This window comes from Pagrus major, chromosome 23 (genome assembly GCF_040436345.1).
Source record: "Pagrus major chromosome 23, Pma_NU_1.0".
Classification (NCBI taxonomy): domain Eukaryota; kingdom Metazoa; phylum Chordata; class Actinopteri; order Spariformes; family Sparidae; genus Pagrus; species Pagrus major.
The window spans coordinates 3777816-3792737 of NC_133237.1; the positions used below are offsets into that span (position 1 = coordinate 3777816).

Consider the following 14922-nt stretch of genomic DNA (forward strand, 5'->3'; position numbering starts at 1 on the left):
AGTGCTGCAGGAATGATTCCAGAACCCAGAAATAATTCAGCATTTTTGCACTTTGAGTTCCCTCATTTCTGAGTCACTGGGTTTTTTGAATGGGTTTTCAGCTAAATGCCTGAAAAAAAAAGTCTGTGGTTAAGACAGGGCTTAAGATGTTTTCACGTTATATTCTACAACATAAAACACGTCAGGAAATACCCCATGTTGGGATCAAAAAAGGTGGTTGCTAACAAGTCTTATAGTGTGCATAGTACCCATCAGCCACAACATTAAAACCACTGACAGGTGACATGAATAACATTGATCATCTCATCACAATGTGATGTTCTGCTGGGAAACCTTGGGTGCTGGCATTCATGTGAATGCCACTTGACACGCACCACCCATCCAAACACTGTTGTGGACCAAGCACACCCCCTCATCACAACAACACTACCCGATGGCAGTGGCCCCCCAGCAGGACAATGTGCCATCATGAACTTAATTTCTGCAATAAGCCAAAATTCAATGGAAAAATTCCACTGGCTTTTTGTTGAGGGAACCAGGGCGCTGCTAATTTCCGGGTTAGCTTACATATATATATATATCCCTGTCATCCCTGCTGCACACTGTACTCGACTATATTAGTAATACTACACTGTACAAAAATATAAACGCAACACTTTTGTTTTTGCTCCCATTTTTCATGAGCTGAACTCAAAGATCTAAAACATTTTCTATATACACAAAAGAACCATTTCCCACAAATATTGTTCACAAATCTGTCTGAATCTGTGTTAGTGAGCACTTCTCCTTTGCCGAGATAATCCATCCCACCTCACAGGTGTGGCATATCAAGATGCTGATTAGACAGCATGATTATTGCACAGGTGTGCCTTAGGCTGGCCACAATAAAAGGCCACTCTGAAATGGGCAGTTTTGCTTTATTGGGGGGGTCAGAAAACTAGTCAGTATCTGGTGGCTTTTTCGTCGTACTTATGCTTTTACATGAAGGTTTGACTCGGGTTCCTTCACAAAAAAAGCCTAGGTTGCATTTTGGCGAGAGTTTCACTTTAAGTGCAGATAATGTTAGCTTGTTTGTTTTAATACATTCACTAAAATAAAACTGAAAATAAGAACCTCGTGTTGTCAGTGAGGAAAAATGAAAAGGTACCATGACAAACATTTATTTGCATATTTGCTTGGGACATTAGCTGACTAATGTTCGACTTTGGCATAATGTAAGCTAAAGGCAAAAATCTTACCAATGAATTATTTTATCTGATTAACACTATAAAGAGTTTACATGCTTTATTACTCAAAAACACAACAGTCTTCTCATTCTGTCCAGTGCTGCAGCTCTCTCTGAGATGCTGTGCTTTAGCTCCTGTTGCTTCAAAAGGTGCTATTTGCAAGAAAAGTAGATTTTTGAGTCAAATTCCCAACTCGTCAAATACTGACGCCTTGGGATTGTAGGACAGGTAGGCCTCCATCCCAAAACGTCACTAACTAGCCCCTTTAAGACATCCCCTCCTAAATACCCAGTCTCTCAGTCTGCTAACAACAACAGAGCAGCTGTGCTGAATCAATTCTCATGTTTCAAACGAGTCGCTATTCAATTATGCAAATGTGTTAGGTAGATGTCACGGTTAAAGGCGGGGCTACTGGCGAGGTGTTTCAGGAGCAGTATTTTTTGTGGGAGAGAGGAGCTTCATTGGGCTTTTTTAACTTCCAAGACCTTTTACATGCACGAGTAGAACTATTCTACTATACACAGACTGAATCAACTGGGAAAAATGTTGAGAATTTCTGTGTGACTCTGAGAAAAAGAGAGTGATTTAAGATACAAGATGTCTACGTGTGTGTGAGCGTGCATATGTGATATGACTGTGTCACATACATCAGGTTTAAAAACACACCAGGTGCCACATTTTCAGTAGCATGAGTAAGTGCTGACCTCTGTCCCCCTCTGCCGACCACAGGCCATTACAGCTGTGCAGCTGAAAACTGAAAACTCTTTCCCTGTTGGGATATGTGGCCCAGGCTGCTGGGCCACATATCTGCTGGGCTCCCTTTCATTACCAAATCATTTCATTATATTCCAATTCAACTTTGTTTCACTCCTGCTCTGTGTCGAGTCATTAACAACACATTCAGGATATGTTATGAAAACATCATCAGACTTCTGAAGAGGTGTCTGGACTCCAGACATCCCAGCCTCTGTTATGTCCGTGCTAAGGTGAAGGACCTACCAGTATCTGGCTGTCATCTATAAATATTTTTATGATCCTTTAAAGTTCCAATATGTATTCATTCCATTTACTTATAATATGTACTGCATTTAAGTATTTCATTTACAATTTAAGGCTACAATATGCCTGTATGAAATCAGTTAAGGAATATTTCTTTCTCTCTGCATTCATAAAATATAAGCTGATTTCCTTTCACCGTTTCCTATAATATTTTGTTCTGAGTTCTGTAGTATTTTGTAAAATGTTCACAATGAATCTGTTGTGGCAGAACAGGACAGGATTCAGACTCTTTTCCACCTGGAGGTTCACGAGCAAAATGTCTACGGAGAAACTGCTTTTTAAACTGGAAACTGCTCCGTTTGTGCTGCACACTGAAACTCAGAAGCTCACATTGAAGCTACTGTCTGGCTGCACACTCAGTCACTGATCTTCAGCCTGTGGATCTGTTCCCTATTTTCACTTCAGCCTCAGGTTGGAGATGATTCCAACTCTTATCAAACATTTAAAAATGGCAAAAGACTTGAAACTTTTTTGATTTAACTTATTCTGACTTGATCACCGATTGCACAGTGTAACAGCTGTAGAAAAATGACACCATCTGTGTATACAGAAACCTCATTTTACCGTCTGCCATTGCGCAAACCAAAAAACGAGAACAGGCACTGTTCTACCTGCTCGTTTTCCCCAGGTAACGGTGGAACAATTGGAATAACTGTGAAACACTGCAAAAAAAAAAGAGACAAAGAAAATGAAGAGGGAGAGTGACTGAAACCGAGGGTAAACCAAGAGTGTACGGACGGGCATGCACTCGATGGAGACCGCTGCTGTTGTGTCAAAGTCTGTTCCCCTGACCACCAGGACGTTCTTTCTACTAGATCAGTAAGTAACAAAAGCTGCCTTTCTAATCGTACAACCGGGTATTTTACTCTGCTAGCGGTAGCCATGTTGCTCACGTTGTGTTTTTGACAACAGTGCCAACAGAATACCACAGGGAATTTGAAAAGTTGTCTATTTTGCCTTTAATTGAAGTATGGTATGACTTGAGTGGAGGGGACACTTGAGCACATACATGGACACTGTACAGGTTATTAATGTTTTCTATGATATGATATGATATGATGATTGTGTGAAGTGAAGTGTATGACCATCACTTGCTCCTGCACTATGTAACGTTAATGATAGGGTATAGATCAGAGTGTTACATACAAGTTTACCTTGAGATACAACTTTTCAACACATAACACTGTGGATGCTCATAGACACAAAATGTGCATTTGCATTCTTTTCATCAGATTTAGCTGATAAAGCTGCAAAAAGTCCCATTTCCACCCCCACAGTGAGCCGTAAGTTGATATAGAGCCCCCCTAATAATCTGCTTGCATACTGATACTTCTGCCAGTCTTACCGCTCATTATTCAATAAAAAGAACGGCACAGGAAAGATGCAGTTTTACCAACTGTGTTCTCCATCAGCAGTCATTACGTGTGACAGTTTTGCACAGTAGTGGCTATTTATAGCGCCCATAAATGCTCGCATGTGGCTGTAAACCATCGTTGTGTGATTCTCAATCATCGTCAAACTGCAGAAACACTATTAATGATTAATTCATGGCACTGATGTTGAAACTGACATTACAAACTGCTTCACAATACAGGGTGAAATGAAAAGATCAGTAACACGGGGGAGAGACGGCTCGAAGGTAAATAAAAGTGTTGCAGCATTCTTCTAATAATTCTGACGTAGATGGGGACTAATTTCAAAATGGAAGAAAAGAACCCAAAAAACATTAAATAGCTCCATACAGCTCATGTGGCATAACCCAAGTCTCTGGGAGCCCGGAGATCCAAAATTGATTTGAAAAGATGTTATTTACAACATCGACATGTGGTCGAGCTCACGCAGCCACTTCAGACGGGGCGCGCTAACGCTTTTAGCTCAGCAGCTACAGATAAGATTTTGGCTTTAAAAACGTCTTTTCAACTCAGTTCGGGGCTTCTGGAGAGTTGGATCATGCCAAACGAGCCGTATGGAGACATTTTATGTTCGGTTGTAGTAGTCCCCCATCTACTTCAGTTGTTAAAAAAGATATTGCTGCAATGTAGTTTTTGCTGTGGAGTTTCAGAAATGTTGTCTGCGCTATGAAAGTTTACCAGCATCTCCGTCCACATGGGGGTGAGTAGATAATGACAGAATTTTCATTTTTGGGTGAACTCATCCTTTAATGTTTGTACTCAAAAACCACATCTGGAGCAAACCGCTGTATACTGGATAATACAGACACTCACACAGGAGACCGAGGATAGTATCCTGTTTTGAAGATTCTACTGTTGACTTATTATTTTCAGTTTATTATCAGTTTCCTGTCACTGTTTCGTTGGGTTTAGGCAACAAGAATAGTTGGTTAGGTTTAGGAAAAGATTGTTTGGGCTGCAGTAGACCCTTTCACAACGCTAACCACAAGTTACAAATGATGACTCTTTCCCCCAGAAAGCTCCAACATAAAAACGTCATCTGTCAGTTGCAATGATGGCCCTTGAGCAACATAATTATGATTTTTCGGGAACAACATCTCCACGGCGATATCAAACTGTGTTCCTGTAACAATGCGTGGCATGTGGCAGACAGACGTGTGTTCTCCTACCTTCTTCCTCTTTTCTCTCTCTCATTCGCTCGGTCCTCTGTGTATAAAAACAAGGGGAATGGATCGTGTGCTGCTGACTTACCGGTAAGATAAGACACTGCTGTCAGTACGCAACACTTCATCTGTGTTTAATCCAATTCTAAAAGAAGAACACTGTCAAAACTCTGGAACAGAACAAACAGTAGTCCCAGTATAACCTTTCTCAGGAGCAGCCTGGGCAAATGAAACCACAACTATCTGCATGGATAGTCGAGGAATAAGCTAAACAAAGCTTCCCACAAAAGCTTCTGGTTGCAGCAGTCAGATGTTGTGTTGTTGTTTGAATGTACGCACACACAGCAGTGGCCAGCTGAGCCTTGCATGTGTGTGTAATCTGTGTCAGTGTGTTAATCCTTGATGACAAGCACGCAGGAATGATGGGATTGAGTCTAAAAACCAAGGCTGCATCCACACACACACACACAACTGAAAAGCAGCGCATACATTAATATGCATGCAAATATGACAGTGCATGTGTCCAGGGAAGGCAAACTGTTGGCTTTTTATGTAAATGCACTGAAGACAGATTAGACGGTGACTAGGACAATAGAGCAAGACTCCTTTGTGTCTGGCTGAGAGAGAACAATAAAATAAAACTCAGAAATATAAAATATATAACTATACTCATGGATTTCTATACAATTTTTCAATAACTGATTATCCAGAGGAGAATTTAGTTTTTTTTGTTTTACAACTTGGGGGTAGCAAAATAAGCAATAATCAAAGGACTCACTTTTCACCAAATAACGTCTTGATGACTAATTTGTTAGCAAGCAATGGCCTATGTACTACGGGTATGATGAAATCAATGCGCGTAATAGCCTAGAATGTCTTAGGATGGGCAGTGTAGTTGTAGTACTACTTTGTACTACTTTGATTATTGTTTGCACTTCAAAAAAAAGACTAAGAAAAACCTTCAGTTCAGTGAGAAGGTCACACACAGCTTCAGATTACTAGTTAAAACATTTCAAAATGGACCTGCATTGTTTTGCATTTTGTCACTTTCGATCGAATAAAAGATGTTCCCAGTCATATATTTCGTCATTGAAGTTTTCTTAAAAATAGTGTTAAAGTATCGTCTGGTCTCGTTCTCATTCTCATGAATCAAATCAATTTTATTTATACAGCCCAAAATCACAATCACATTGCCTCAATGGGCTTTACAATATGTACAGTGAACGACACCCTCTGTCCTTAGACCCTCAAATTGAGCAAGGAAAAACTTGCCATGTTGATGGAAAAAACATCCAATATCGTGTATCGTCTCGTCTTGTGAGCTCAGTGTATCGTCACACCCCTGCTATTTACACATAAGCTAACATGAAGCACCATTAGCATTAATATAAAACCGTTTTTCTGTCCTAAAGTAGATCCAACATTCACTCTGTTGTGGTCTCTAACAACGTCTGAAAAAACATCTGAATATTTAGCTTAGCTAAACGCTCCACTCTTTCAACGTCTAGCTGCTAACTATGTCAGCTGTTTGGCGTTGGGCAGGTAGCGTGCGGTGAGTTTATAAGCGATTTGTCACTGAAAACAGCTGCCTGCATTTGAAAAACGCTATTTATGAGAGTGGTGAGACGAAAGTAAAAAGCTGATGGTTGAAGAACCAACACAGAAAAGATCATTTCTGACTGTAAAAATATAAATCACTGTTTGAAAAAAAAAAATTGAAAAGAACAGTTTTCAAAAAGAGCCTCAAATGTGTCATGTAAGGCAGATGATGCCAACGTGTAGTAAGGATGTACTACATATCACTGCACTACAAACACGAATGTCCAATGTGTGTGTATCATTTATTATTTAATGTTTGTGAGTTTCATTCTCTTTCAGTCTCTGAAGTTTAAATGAAAGACTAAACCATAGATCAACTTCATTTGCTTATTAAATGTATAAAAGTGTGTCAGAAGTGTGCACTGAGTATCTGGGAATGTAACTTGTGTACTCGACATGAAAATGGTGAAAAAGACTAAATTAAACAGAGATGTGGGAAATGAAGAAACTGTACTGAGTCACTTGTGGCAGTCTGCAGCCAGTAAATGTGACTCAGCACTGACGTGGTGAGAAGTTTATTCATGTGTGTGTGTGTCTGTGAAAGACAGAGGGATACATGCTGTGTGTGCATGTCTCTCTCTCTCTCTCTCTCTCACGAACACACACACACACACACCCACACAAACACACCATCTGTCGTCAGTTACAGCTCCATCTGACCTCCTCCAACTTTTGTCTTACACACACACACACACACACACACACACACACACACACACACACACACACACACACACACACACAGAAGAAGGTTTTGTCCAAACTTATGAATAGGAATAATTAAACCACATATGATAACCACATTAGTCACAAGTAAACATGCTACTTCTGAACATGCTACAACCAAAACATGAGCTACCATCATGCTAGCACATTTACGCGCCCCATTTCATTTCCACAACAGCACACACACACACACAGACAGCACAGATGGACGACCCAATTACTGCCTAAAACTGTTTTTATACTACCACTGGAGGAAGAATATAATTATACACAAAATTATCTAAGCATCTGGTCCAATGCTTTTATTTTTGCTACTTAAGCACAATAATGTTGTGATATAAGATAATACCAACAAGCATTGCAATTAAGAATGAAGAAGAATGAATATGTCTAGCAGTGCCAGTGGGTTCAAATGTATCTTAACGAGATGTTTTGGCATTTCTACAGACGTTCATGGTTCCCAGATGATTAATTTTAATTTTAGAATTTGGACCATTCGCTCCAAAATCTGGAAAGTCTAGCAGATGATGTATCCTGTTGTCTTTGGGTATTCTCTGACTTTCCTTTAGCACCGCTACACCACCACACTATTTTTGAAATATCTGGACAATTGTTGCAGAGATTTCCATGAAATGTGGAACAGACCTTCCCATTCCACTCGATTCCACTTAAGCAATTAAAAAAAAAAACACAGACCACGTAGCTTCCCAACACTTGGCCTACCTCAACAGTGTATAACAAATGACAGCCTAATTAGATGACAGTCTTACAAAAGCATAGCCGACTCTCTCATGATTGTCTCTGTGCCATCTTAATGGGAAGAATGGTGCTGCCGCTCTGAGACATCAGTGAACGTTTGGCTCCAAACTGGAGAGTTTTAATCTCACATTGCGATCCACCGCATCATTCTTAATATTCTAACGCAGGCAGTGTTGCAAAACGCTCGGCTACACTGCTGAAGTGTGACAACACAGCAAAACAGCTAATTCAAATGATAATGTTTAAATTTACATAAAAGTTGATTTAATATAATAAACAACACATATATATCACTCACTACGAGGCTCTGGAGTTGCTCAAAGTCACAGACTTTTGAGAAACACGCTCATTTAAAACATGATATTTCACCAAATGTACTCACAGACCACTAGGGGTCCACCACGGACCGCCAGTGGTCTGCGGACCACACTTTGAGAAAGGCTGCCTTCACACCTTAATCTGGCCAAAAACATTAACATTTGTCAAATATTTACTAATGGTCAGTCCCGGAGGTTGCTTTCTCAGACAGAAGCTTACAAGAAAGTTCATGTAAAAATCATGTTCATGTGAAAAGTTGTAGGAGGCATACGCTGCTTTTCCCCGACACACATTGTTTTGCACATTGTTCTTTGTTTTTCTCTCCTAATCTCTTCAATGGAGGTGGCGAGCAAAATTAGAACTCATACAGTCAGACTTCTATGGGCAAAACACTGTGTTGAAATAAATTGGAATTATCCTTTATACCAAATGTTAGACAGTAGGTTTGACAGTAATACCAAGTACCAATTCATGTCAAATCAATCAAGGTCAAATCTTTGAGAACATGTCTGAGCGACAGAATAACTTATTCCCATTTCACACTGCGACAAACACCCACTAATATCTGCCTTTTGTCTGCAATGTGGATGTTTACAATCGCCATTCAATCCAGTGTCGTGCCACAACCCCCCCCACCCAAAAAAAAAAAAAAAAAAGAAAAGCCCATAACATCTTTTAGGGACTAACTGATATCAGCATTTAGCTCAAGGCACCACTGTTCATACACCCTCACAGAGCTGCCTGCATGAGTCTACATGAAACTACATGCAAATTCAATTCAAATGCTTCTACCTGTTCCCAGATAGCATCTATCATCTGTGTGTGCTTTTTCAGTCTTTTCTCCAACGACTTCGCTAGTTCCTCGTGGGAATTCTCAGATGCATGCTGGGAGATGCTCTCACCCTGCTTCTCTTGTAAGTCAGTGGGGTTTTTGCACTGACTGATTGCCCCCTCTTCCCCGACACCTCAGAGGGATGCCCCCTTTCAACACACCACACAAAGATTTGCTGCTTGCTATGAGCGGAGGAGATAGCCAGTATCACACACACACACACACACACTAAACCCTAAGAACATACACAGTACAGGACTGGTTTGTTTGACTAAGCTTGGTTGTGTGTTATTAGCAGCAGCAGAGTGCAGATGGCCTCACCTTCAGCTGAGCCCACACAGACTCACACAGACTCATTCACACACACACACACACACACACACACACACACACACGCTCTTCCACACTCTTATCGCTCTTCCCCAGAGAAGCCAGTCCTGACTTCCTGTAATGGCTCAGGACTCCCCTCAGCTTGCCCACATGCAGGAAGGGAGTGTGTGTGTCAGAAAAAGTTCCTGTAGATAAGTCAACAAAGGACCAACTCACATGCCAGCCTTTCACCTTTTTGTAATGCTTTTAACATTTTTCACTTTCACACTTTTTGAAGTCATTTAAAGCTTCCCGGGACAGACTCACACTGGTGGCCCCCCGTGGCAGCGAGAAAATCACTATTAAGTAACATCTCCTGCATGGAAACAGGAGATGACACTGTCCTACTGTATACTGCCTTGTGTTTCTTTATATCTCTTCTTAATGCCTTCATGAGCTGTATTGTAGTTGAAAGGTGCTATGCAAATCCATTTTCCTTGCCTCATGACTTCCGTTGTATATACCACAATGTTTGAGTCATTATTGTTAGCCAATTAGTACCTTTCCCAGCGGTCACTGCTTCAACTGAGGAGAGCAATCGACACTACTGTGAAAACTGGACACCCAGCAACTGCTGCAAAAATAAAACGATATGAGAATTTTTGGGAAATTATAATATCACATGGATAAAAACTAGGGTGATCACAGCCACCATTTTGTCCCACTAGTACGGTTTTAACAGTACAAAAAAATAAATAATCTGAATTTTGCTTGAAGTCAACTTCAAATAAAAAAAGTTTGGAGTGCTCAGAAGTCCAAACGAATTGTGATGAAGTGGCTCTTTGGTAGGGAACACAGAGATTCAAAAAAAAGATCTAAGGCACCTCTCTGGTCTGGCTTTATTCAGGTGGCTATTTCATGCTGAAATTCTAAAAACATTGATGATGTGCGTCAAAATCAAGCTGGGTACCAATCCACGTGTAGCGTAGCAACCCATGGGGACTAAAATGATTAATTTTAGAATTTGGACCATTCGCTCCAAAATCTGGAAAGTCTAGCAGAGCTGCACCATTAAATGGTTTTATTCCCATTCAATGCAGTATTTTGCATTTTACACCCAGGAAGTCAAACTTTTTTGGCTTCATGTGCCACTGAGCAGCATTCATAGGATTCATAGGGTTCCCCTTTCTAACAAGCCATCTTTGGCCGAGCACATCAACACTGGTTGTGAAATAAATATGATGGAGCTGATAAAACCTAAAAGCACGTTCTGGCTCAAACCCTTGGCCTGAAAATATATTGACCATTCGAGTATTTTGAGTATCCATACTGGGCAGGGCGGGCTAATAGAAAAATCAATTTTTGCTTCATCAAGGCAAGGCTCTGCACTGTCATACATCCTGGGCTGCATGCAGATGGTCCACCACCCTGACACTCCATGCCAACAGTCAGCTGTTGTGTGCTGCTTGTCTGTGTGTGGCTCCTGTCTTGTGATTTAGCGGTGTGTCTGGCACTGTCATGGGCACGGGGTCCTGTGGCTCTGCCCGCTCCTTTTCCATTTTGGTGGACACATTATTTATCATCAATTTAGCAGTGGACTGCTGCTGAGCTGCTTTACAGGGATGCCAAAAAGCTCTGGGAAAAGAAGAAGCTAAAACACCCTGAAACAGAATGAATCCAATGCTAAAATTGCTAGCTTGATGTGAATTAAGTGCTCTACAGACAGCAGACAGAGACGGGGAGCAGAGCAGCGAGTAGATTCAGGACCAGAGAGCCCAGTGAAAATATCAGTCAAGGCTCTGCATCTGAAGCGGTCTACTGACCACAGCAGTGATAACATAATCTGCCTTATATCACCAGAATAACATGATTAATCTAATATCATCAGAAATATATATACATGTATATATTACAATAATAAGAACTGAATTTGGGTATAGGTATAGGTGCTGAATAAATGCTGTGAAAATATCAAAACACCCAGTCCACAGAGAAATACACACAGCCTGTATTCAGAAACGGTGCCTTCAAACACACCGTCAGGCCTTCCATTGGGTTGTGATTAGGGCTGCAGCTATAATTATTTTGTTATTCTTCTGATTATTCTGGTGATTAATCAAGTAAACGGATAAGAAATCCTTAGCATTTTTTTTTTCTTCCATTCCATTACTTTTGCTTTATTTAAGAGCAACAGTAATATACAAAAGAGAAAGTAAGACAGGTCTCTTAAATGAACAACTTACTGGTTTCCGTTTTTGGAAATCACAATATCTGTCACTCCAATGTTTGAACCCTCATGCAACTGTTGATGCATTTTAGGTTTCTTTCATTTTGGATCATTTTGAGTGTATTAATGCATATTGCAGACAAGAGTATGAACCCACAAATGAGAACAGTACTGGACCTTCAATGTTCAGGTTTAGCTGACACTACATCCATTGTTTATGTTATGACTGTATTTTGTCTGCCTCACAACTTCCTACATTTCAGCACACCGCAGAATTCGATTCAGCTTGGCATAGATAACAAATCAACACTGTACAGTTATATAATAATGAAATACACCATTATAAAATATACATGGGTTTCAATGTATTGTATTGCTCTACATCATTTACCCACCAAACCCTGACCACTTTATTCTTTGTCAAGTATGAAATTGATTGTACGGGAGGTGGTTTCTCCCCCGGTGGGTTTTGGCAGGCCGGTTTGAGTCAAAAGTCCAAGGACATTTTATATTCCGGGTCATCCCCGCACACAGTTGGCTGTACTCAGCAATTCGGAAAAGAATTGTCCGACCAACCACTTATATGGAGATGTATGTAAACAAGAAATGATGAGCAACAGGTCTAATATAAAGACCCTGTTAAAACCATTATCTAACAGATGTTTTTGTGACCTTTATCACTCTGCATTACACTACTGCACGGCAACTGAACTATTGACAGGTACGTTACCCTCTGCAATATGAAACTCTCAAAAGATCACCAAGGACAGTGGTCAGGTGGTCCACACTCTAATGTCGCTATCAACATATGGAAAATGATACCAAAGCATTACAACTACACACTGCCTATTTCCCAGACAGTTACTTCCACAGGAAGTCAGAGTCCAGCTAACAGGGCACTGCAGATTTAGGATTATTTTCTTAATCTCTATTATTCTCTATTTACTAACATTAAGATAACATCTTCCAACTAATTTTTGGTGCACTGGGGAAATGTATGTAAGACTATGTAATATTTGTTTTAGGCTATATAAAAAAACTAAAAATCTGTCCCATTGCATTGCCATGGCACTAACCTTATGTTCTGTATTCCTTTAATTAGGCTAGCAGTAGCGTTGCTGTGTGAGTGATCTAATTAAACTAATGACCGACATGGTGGGGGGGCTTTTAATCAGAGCGGTGTTAAACCCAGTTTATGAACTACAGGGTTAGGCAGATTAACATGGGATTACACCCATCTGCACCGCCAATGTCTAGGAAAAGAAGACAGAGGGAGACTACGAGGAGACAAAATTTGGCAAAGGACAACTTGGTCGGAGTGACCGCCTTCTGCACAAACATGTCTGAAGTTGTAGATCGTAGAACGTAGAAAGATCACATAACTGCAGTCCTATACTTCATGTATTAAGTCTTACTTTCTATCTACTGTGGCTAGCAGGATACAGAGCTGGAAAGACAGATATATGTAGATAAAAGAGTTTAATTTTCACTGACCCCCTCACTATTCAAAATCCAATTTTGAACTCCTGATCTTTATCGTCACATTGATTTTGAGTTGAAAAATGCTTAAACACTCTTCTGAGACGCCTTCAGTTTTTACAATGAATTACATGCAATGAGATTAACAGGTAGCAGTGTAGCAGTGAGTACAAGACCTGTTTCACCCAGGGTTCAGACTCTCATGTGACATTCAGGATGCCCTACCGTACCTTGTTGGATGGAGGGAGGGATGGATGCTGTAGATTTATACACAGCTCTATATCTAGCTGTGCATCTATCTATCTGCTAGCTACGTAGAAAGAAAGCGATGCAATAGGCTTGCAATGGTATGCAAATGTACTTGATATGATAACCAACAGTTAATATCAATGTAAACATCGAAACAGGTACATTGATGCAACCCAATAGATAGATAGATAGATAGAACCAACTCTGCTTATAGGCCACACACACTCAGAGCCATCAGAACGATATAGATTAATACTGGTTGTGGTATTGTGAGAGATAATCCCGTCATTTCCACACAAAGGATTTCCTGCCAAAACAACTGTTAACCACCAGCTGGCTCTAACAGACGCCCAGCCGAGTACAAGCAATGCCAATATATAAGATGTGATCAAACGTAGGAGAAAGAAAAAGGAACAGCAGCTCGAGAAGGGCGGGAAAAGTAAAAAATCTTAGACACACGTTCATGAACACAGTTCCTCGTGAGGGTTACCTGTTCTACTTTTTCCATCCTCGATAGTGTACGACCACAATGTTGTGCTGGTGTCCAGCTCACAACCAAAATGAAATGATCATAATCCTAAAAATGTGTATCATACAGCTGGGGCTGCATGTGTTTCTGTGGTCACTTTAAACTGTGTTTTCTTGACACCACAATAATTCTGACCTGGAGCTGCTGTGTTCAGTTCCTAAAAGATGGAGGCCATGAGCTGGGTACATATGACACATTAGTGTAAAAACAACAATAAAAATAACAGACTAATATTAATAAGTTTGAGATCATTATCAGCATTCAGAACAGTGTAGCCTGTGGTGCTACACTGATGTCTGTGGTATGATGGCTGTGCTGGTAGGTGATGTGAGCCTCCACACAAACACACACACAAACACACACACACACAAACACACACACACACAAACACACACACACACATACATACACACAAACACACACGCGCTATCTTACTACAATATCAATCTCTCACACACGTACGCGCGCACAGACGCACGAGAAATACAATGAACCAACCTCGCCGTTTGTTTTTCCCCTCAAAGCAGCGGTGATAGGAACAACGTCAACCCGGCAGATAAAGGTCGGTCACGGTCGGAATATGATCAAGCCCCTCGGTGTGTGCTCCTCCGTGGATCCCCGGTACAAGCCAGCGGAGTCGGGCGTGAGACGGATAGCCGCTCTTCCCAACTCCCCATTCATCACCGGATATCAGTTCCTCCTTATCAACAGCCACACGGTGACATTCTGACCATTATTCTCCTTCCTACCGGTGAGCACGAGCTGACGTCTGAAGAGCTCCAGTGGGCACGAGCCTCCTCCCGGTCGACGGGAGGTGATGAATTATTCACGAAGGGGCGTGGCCAGTACGCTCAGTGTGCTTTTGCGCGCGTGTGTGTATGTATGTGTGTGTGTTTGCGCGCGCGCTCTACAGACAACAACAGAATTCCTGGCTACGGTTGAACCAGCAGCTGGCGCGATGGAGCGGTCATGATGCGGAGGGGGACATCTAGTGGTCGACGGGCAAATTACACCTGCAAACACCACAGGATCCGA

General features: G+C 41.1%; 1 protein-coding gene across 1 annotated transcript in view; it reads right to left on the minus strand.

Moving 5' to 3' along the window:
- tanc2a (tetratricopeptide repeat, ankyrin repeat and coiled-coil containing 2a) overlaps positions 1–14604 on the minus strand; it is a 49869-nt gene extending 35265 nt beyond the window's left edge. The window contains exon 1 of the mRNA XM_073494920.1: positions 14386–14604. The gene's annotated coding sequence lies outside the window, so the exon portion shown is untranslated. The remainder of the gene's footprint in view (positions 1–14385) is intronic.
- Between the last annotated feature and the right edge of the window lie 318 nt (positions 14605–14922).